The sequence below is a fragment of the Nicotiana tabacum genome, chromosome 13, assembly GCF_000715075.1.
Source record: "Nicotiana tabacum cultivar K326 chromosome 13, ASM71507v2, whole genome shotgun sequence".
Classification (NCBI taxonomy): domain Eukaryota; kingdom Viridiplantae; phylum Streptophyta; class Magnoliopsida; order Solanales; family Solanaceae; genus Nicotiana; species Nicotiana tabacum.
This window is the reverse complement of record NC_134092.1, coordinates 11,958,947-11,967,516: the sequence shown is the minus strand read 5'-3', so window position 1 is coordinate 11,967,516 and position 8,570 is coordinate 11,958,947.

Here is an 8,570-nt window from a genome sequence, read left to right as displayed (position 1 = left end):
TGATTAACCATCTCTCGAAGACTTCCAAGCTAACATATATTCTTATGCTAGATTAATATTTGATAAATATAAATCTATGGGAACAATAGGTGGTGAAACCGCTCCTTCTACTTCTAAGGCTAGAGTAGAAGTTCTATGGGAAGATATGGATGATATAACAGGTTTTGATTCCCCTATTGATGATGAACTTGATTCTTATCTTAAGTGAGGATTGGAAAGTATTAAAGACGAAGAAGGCAATGAACAACTTTTGGCATGGTAGAGGGAGCGTGGCAAGGCTTTTCCAACACTTTCAATAATGGCCCGAGATATCCTGGCTGTTCAAGCATCATCAGTAGCATCGGAGAGTGCTTTTAGCGCAGCAAGATTTCAAATAGGAGATCATAGACATTCATTAGTGGAGGACAACCTAGAGATTTCCGTATTATTTAGAGATTGGATTAATTCAGAAAGAAGAAATCTTTGTTTTGAAAAGTTAACCACTAGGGAAGAAGAAAAATACAATGAGATACTTAGAACTGGAAGCGATGACGGCATGGAACTCATGGAAAATCAATCAACATTCCAATTCCAGAATAATATCCGAGAGAAATTATAGATAAGTTACAACGAAGCTATATAGGGGCTTACAAATATTAGTATGATAATTTGTAATTGGGTACTAAGAAGCCTAGTTCAAACAGAACCCTTCCTAGAGGTGGCTGCGTAGATTAGGTACTCTTCAAAAGAATTATATTTGTATGTGAAATTTAAAAGTACTATTAATAAAATAAAAAGGCTCTAAGCCTTGAATTTTTTTATGAATTGTCTTACACTCTTACTTAGTTACTTAATGGCTTGAAATTATATTAAATAAATTATAACTCTATTATAATTACTTAAATATTTCATTACAAGTCTTTTATTTTAATATTTTATAATTCTTTACTTAGTTTTCTAATTTTCTTATAATTTATTAAGTTTTAAGTTTATTAAATAAATCAAAAAACTAGCCGTAACAAACTTTAAAAACTTAGTCATTGTCAAAAAACTAGCCGTTTCCAAACTTAATTCTTAAATAATTAAATTATTTTTAAAAAAAGCAGCCCACTTAAGGCCCAAGAAACCGTTCCGTCCCATCCCGTTTGTTAGTGGGATGGGATGGGACTACCGTTTCGTCCCATTTAGGCCCGTCCTGGCTAAATATCGTCTCGTCCCGTCCTATTTATTTGGTCCCGTTGCATCCCGTTGGACAACCATACTCCTCTTTAATGAATTTATTACTGGCCTCGGCAATAGGGCGTTACTTCTATCATACCGGTGGCACGTTGGGATCCAAACTCAGCTTGTCCATGGTTATTTCCATCGGGATACCTGTCATATCCTCGTGCGACCATGCAAAACAATCAGCGGCAGTTTTAAGGAATTCAATAAAACCAGACCTGAGCTCGGGGTGTAGTCCTGTCCCCAAGTGAAATTTTCTTTCTAAGAATTCTTCGAACAATACCACTTGCTCTATTTCCTCTGCCGTGGATTTCGTTGCGTCCGTCTCTTCCGGAACTTGGAAATATCTCGGTACCTGATATCGTTCTGACGACTCTACCCTTGGAATAACCTCTTCTAACTCGGGAGTAGGTATCAGTTCCTATAATTTCTATGTCGTACGCTCCTTACTGAAAACTGAGATTGCATCCATCTCCCTTGTTGCTTGTTGGTCACCTTTTATCTGCTTGATTCCTTCGGACGTTGGAAACTTCAGCAATTGGTGATACGTCCAAGGTACAACTTTCATTTTGTGTAACCATGGCCTTACTAAGATGATGTTGTATCCAATATCACCATCCACTACTTCGAAGAAGGTTGTTTTCATTACTCCTTCAGCATTCGTGAGCAGCAAGATCTCTCCCCGAGTCGTCACGCTCGCAAGGTTGAATCCAGCGAGGAGTTTTGTTACTGGAATAATGCTTCTGGTGAGTTTATCTTGTTCCAATACTCTCCATTGTATGATATTAGCCGAACTTTCTGGATCCACTAGAACATGCTTAATTTTAAAATCTAACATATTTAAAGAGATTACCAGTGTGTCGTTGTGTGGTAACAGCACTCCGTCTGCATCTTCCTCCGTTAAAGTGATATCACCCTCCCAGAGTCTTTTGATGTGAGTTATCGATACTTTAATATTCTTTGCCGCCGAAAAGGTGACCTCGTTAATCTCGTTCCCCCCAAAGATCATGTTGATCGTCTGGCGTGGGGTTTCTTCTCCTGCTTTCGAAGATTCCGCGTTGTCTCTATTGCAACCGTAATTGTTCTTATCTCGATCGCTCAAGAATTCTCAGGGATGACCATTCTTCAATAGCATTTCCACCTCCTCCCGAAGATATCGACAATCCCATGTCCGGTGATCGTTCGTCCCGTAGTATTTTCACCATAAATTGGGATCCCTCTTGATGGAATCGGACCTCATAGGTCTTGGGAATCGTGCTTCTTTAATGTTACTCATGGCTAACACCAGTTCCACTACACCAACGTTGAAGTTATATTCTGATAACCTAGGGTAAGAAAGATCTTGAGACCCCGACGTTTCATTACCCTGAAGTGATCTATTGTTTCAACCACGATCAATCCCTCTGTCAACGGTGGACTTCTTTGCTGCTCGAAAATTTCTGCCACAGCTTTCGGTACGCTCGTAGGGCAAAAACCGACCCCTCGAAGTCCGCATATCCGTGTCGTAGTCATCATTTGATTTTTCTCTGTTCTTCTCATGTCCGTTAGCCGATGATGTCAAACCGACCTGGTCATCTTCGATCCTTATCTTTGACTCGTACCGGTTTTGAACATCTGCCCAAGTAGTTGCTTGAAACTCAAGCAGGCTCTCCTTCAGTTTCCGGTAGGCGTCTGAACTTCTCAGATTCAATTCGTTGGTCAATGCTTCAGATGCCCATTCATCCGGGACAGCCGAGAGCAATATTCTTTCTTTTTGGAATCGGGTAACAATCTCTCGTAATTATTCAGATTCTCCTTGTGCGATTCTGAATATGTCGGCCTTCCGGGCTTGCACCTTTCTGGCCTCGGCGTGAGATTTAATGAAAGAATTTGCGAGCGTCTCAAAGGAATCTATGGAATGCTCAGGCAGTAATGAATACCACGTTAGGGATCTCCTCATGATAATTTCTTCAAATTTATTTAGCAACACAGATTTAATTTTGTGAGGATCTAGATCATTTCCTTTCACCGCCGTTGTGTAGGTGGTAATATGTTCCTGTGGGTCTGAAGTTCCATCATACTTTGGAACTTCAGGCATTTTGGAATGCTTCGGGATTAGTTTTGGTGCCACACTTGGCTTGTACGGTAAATGAACATACTTCTTCGAATTTGAGCCTTTCAATACTGGTGGTGCGCCCGGGATTTGATCCATGCGGATATTTACTTCCCTCATGAACCGTAAAAGCTCATCTTTGAATGAATCGTTCTCGTTGTTAAGACATGATATGCTCCCCCAGCCCCATCGGAGCCAACTTTACCCGTGGGAGTATTGTTGTCGACTCTCTGCGTTGTTTGGTCTGCGGGAACAATGGGAGGAATTGGATCACACCTGTTTGTATTTTTCTAAGCACTTGATAGCGCCTTCTTCAGTTCCGTCATAACCTGATCCTGTCGCATGAGATGGCCTAGAATGATTGCCTGTTGCTCTTGCAGGATCCTCACAGCATCCGCTACTTGCTCCTCGTCAGCATCATCGGGAGTTGTCTCCAGAACCCGTCGAGGGTACCGTCTGTCATGTACCGGTGTGGCATCATTTCCCTCATTGCGGGTGTCACGGATTGAATCCTCGAAATGAGGCTGATCCTCTCGAATTTCAAGGTTGTGTGCATCGTTAACATTGTTATCTATCATTTTTTAATGATTTTTTCTAAGACAAAATAATCAAAACACATTAATAAAAAAGACAAGGATCAATTTAATTGCATGACTGTCTAGGCCCCACAGTGGGCACCAAACTGTTTAACCGTAAAACGGTACAGTTGAATTTATACGTGGTTTCTAGACAAGTGAACTAATTTGGTCCTGAAATAATATAATAATTGAAGAGATACACCATACTTAGCCTTAGAAAGTAGATGAAGTAGCAAAGATGATGATTTGGTGAACACGGTTTGTGAACACAGCAACGATCAGATCAAAAAGCAAGAAACTGAGATTGTATAAAGCTCTGAATAGAATATAGTATATGTTTTAGCCAGAAAATTTCATCCCTTACAATGATAACTGAGTTCACTATTTATAGCTATGTCTAGGGAAAAAGGTCCTAGGATCGTGCCCTCCTTTAATGTCAATTATGAGGGTCATTGATGAAGCTGTAACGGTGAACATAAATGCCAAATTCTCTGTAACGGACCGTCGCTCTTAATGTTGCTGAATATTCCTTAGTAAATGCTACCTGGCGCAGAGCATTTAATACACCTTTATGAACGTTATCCTTTCCGGTGACAAGCGGAGTGGCTGCGTTCGGTACTCAGCCACCCTATCTTGGATTCCAATCATCCTTCTAGTCAGCCACGTGTCATATCATATTTTACCCTATACAATAATAATACTAAATATTAAATAATATAATAAAAATATTATATGATGACTATATGAGTTCCTTTAATTTAATAGAGATTTTATTATTGGTATGTCATATTGACAAATAAGATGACAATTGAAACTTATTAAAGCAATACAATTTAATGTTCAAACAAGCCCGATCACAATATAATTTAATTAATATTTTTTAATATTTCTCGCATATCGCACGGGTATGACTACTAGTTAATGATTAACATACGAAGACAGAGAAAATGAAACGGTACGTATAAAAAAGGTGGAAGATTATTCTACCCTTAACTAGAAGTATAATCTCCGTAAAAGAGTGATCTCCGTATATGAAGACAGAGAAAGTGGAACGGTACGTATAAACATAGAATGAAAAATATTTAAAAAATAACAACGCATATAATAATTTTTCACAAGGTCAATACACCGCATATAAACTCAAATGAAAATTGCAAAAAGTTAGGAAGGGACGGTGGTGCAAATCATGGGTGGAAGGTGCACTTTATCTCTCTTTAGACAAGTGCATTTATAATGCCCCACGGGCTTCTTTAGTGTCACGGGTGCATAAATACCCACTATACCCATGCATAAACCTTTGCACTTTGTCCTAACGAAAAATAAAATCCAATATTGTTACTAGCACAATAATAATGCAACCAAAGACTTTCCATTTCATTCTTCTGATCATTTTCTTGATCTCATCTCATTCTCTGTCCTTCAACACCGGTGGCGAAGACGGCGGAAGTGAGATGACCTCGCCGGAAACATCTTCTCCCCCTAGTGGAGGAAGTGGTGCAGATCCTGGACCTAACTGGGATTACAACTGGGGTTGGGGTTCTAGCCCTGGAGGAGGATGGGGTTATGGCTCGGGCTCGGGCAGGTCGCCTGATGGGCTCAGTCGCGGCTGGGGGTTTGGTTTTGGGTCCGGAAGTGGGTCCGGTACTGGCTTTGGCTATGGTTCTGGTGGTGGTGGAAGCGCTAGTGGTGGCGCTGGTGGTGGAACTGGTGGTTCTGGTGGCTACAGTAGTGATCGTGCGCCATCGATTCCAGGGGAGAGATATCATCATGGGTAAACATGTTAGATGAGTACTTGTGTTTTTGTATGAATATAAAATTTTAGGAGTGTATTATGAATTTAATACGTGTTAAATATAGGGATAGATATTTAATAGCATACCATGATAATTATATTTATATATAGGAAATAAGTCATGTGAAATATATGTATCAATATAATGAATGTTCGCAAAACATTTTTAAGAAAATAAGAAGCTTCTGTTCTATATGAAGTTCAATATATATAATTCCGGTTGTGTTTGTCCTGAGGATATATTGGTTTTTCCTTTTTGTCTAATGTATGGTTTTACTTTGTCCAATCGAAGGTGAAACTCTGGCAAACGCATGTGTAGAAAAGCCTTTTTTATGAGTGTACTGAGGGACGACACATGGCATAATGTTTTCCATGTTACGTGAACTAATGTCATTTTATAGACTTCCTAGAACACCTTGAAAGGGGGTCTTTGTCATGTGACCAATACGTCTGTCACACCCTTTTATACCTCACTAACCCTCTAAAAGATATAAAAGTCGTTTTCAAAGCTCAAAAGAGTTTTCAAATTAGAAAATGACAAATATTGTATTTCAAAGGATTTTCAGAGTCGTCACTTGACATTTGGTTTCGATGTGCCAAGTCACCGTTTAAAAAAATAATTTTTTCCTTTTAAAACACATTTAGACTCCAAAACTAGTTTACATCAGAGATTCTAAGTAAGGGGGTTCATTTGACTCGGGGAGAAAGTGTTAGACATTCCTCAGGTCCCGTGAAAGTCACGATTGCATACATGATCTAATTGGTTTTAAAGAATACTCAAACTGAGACAAAAACACACAAAGAGAGATAAACACACAAGAGGCTCGAGCTTATCCTCGCCTAAATAAAATAAAATAAAACAAAAGAAAAATACTAAAAGTTTATACTATGCTCACTTCGCCGATGTCATTCACTACTAGGTATATCCCGGATAAAAATATATACAAAATCTACATGGCATTCCCCTAAATAAAATAATAACTTAGGGAACAACCTTTTGCCTTTGATGCCAAAAACAAAGAAAACGTCCTAAAATTTGTCTACCCGGTAAGGTCGGCCTAAACATGCCCCTAGCGGTTAAAGAAAGTAACAAGGAAATAATAGAAATAACAAAATATCCGAGGTTGAATTCTGTCAATTTTTTAACCCCAACCACCTACGGTCCAGTTATCATCCAAGGTTGTAATGAATTTACAATTGTCCATTTATCTAATGCAGTAGTACTTTCAAGTCTAAACAAATTGAATTCCTAGCGAAATTGTGAAAACATTTGCACTCACTCAAGTATAAATCATGAATTGTTTACACAGCAACCACGACGAAGCAATTAGAATAAAAATAGATATTAGGAATAACAAAAGACAAATAGAAATCAAGTAGGATCACTGAAGAGAAATGGACCTTTAATCGAAACTTCCTTTCAAATTAGATTAATAGGCGGATCTCAAAACCGCGTACAACACCAAATGATGACCTTGACTGGAACTTTCCGGAAACACGAACTAGATAAAAATGAGACAAAGAAGCTTTTGTGAAACAAGAGAATTAGCTCAAGATGTGTATATTCATTTACAGAATTAGCTGCATATATATACGGATGCTAAGAATCAATCTAGGCCTAATTCTAAGCTTCCACAATCATGCTCCACATTCTGGGGGATTTAATTTACAATTAATAGGAAAGTGATATACTACAATTAAAAAGATATATTTCTTAACACTCCCCCTCAAGTTGGAGAGTGAATATCATGAAGTCCCAACTTGTTGCGTAGTGTCACAAATTGATCCTTTCCCAAGGCCTTTGTAAATACATCTACCAACTAGAAGTGTGTCGGTATATGTGATGGACTAATCATTCCAGCTTGCATTTTTTCTCGAACTATGTGATAATCTATTTTAATATGTTTAGTACGTTCATGGAAGACAGGATCCGCTGCAACATGCAAAGCATCTTGATTGTCACAGAATAGTTGTGTAGGAACTGCTTGTGGCACTTTTAGATCTTGTAACGTAACCAAGTAAGCTCCAAGCATGTGTTAGCCATTGCTCGATACTCTGCTTCGACGAATGATCTTGAAAAATTTGAATTTTTCTTAGATTTCCATGAGATAGAGTAATTACCTAGAAAAATGCAATATCCTGTAACTGATCTTCTTGTGGCACGACAACCTCCCCAATTTGAATCACAAAAGGCCTTTAAAGTGAGATTATTGCAGGAAGAGAATAATAAACCTTGTCCTGGAGTACCCTTGATGTATTTGAGGATCCGTATAGCAGCATCCTAGTGAGGCTTTCGAGGCTCATGCATGTACTTACTTAATGTACGAACAGAATACACTATTTCAGTTCTCGTAACCGTAAGATATATCAATATGCCAACTAAGCTTCTATACTTGGTTGGATCATTCAATAATTCTCCATTAGTGGGAGTAAGTTTCAGATTTTGTTCCATTGGAAACTTGTCTGGGCGTGCTCCTAGTAGACCAGAATCTTGTAAAATATCTAATGCATATTTTCTTTGAGACATGAAAATATCTTTATGTGATCGAGAAAATTCAATACCCAGAAAATATTTCAAATTTCCAAGATCTTTGATGTGGAGGCGTTTGAGAAGAAACATTTTGAGACGCTCAATTTCATGAAAATCATTTCCTGTGAGAATTATTCATCAACATAGACCAGGATTGCAGTAAATGAAGTACCTTGAGCCTTGAAGAAAAGAGAATAATCGGCTTTTGATTGTTCATAATCAGCCTTTTGAATAGTTTCTGAAAATGTAAGAAACCAATTTCTTGATACCTATTTTAGACCATATAGAGATTTGTGTAGCCGACATACAACATTCTCCCCCTGTCGGTGAAGACTGGGTGGAGGTTCCATATACACTTCTTCATTCAAGTCACCA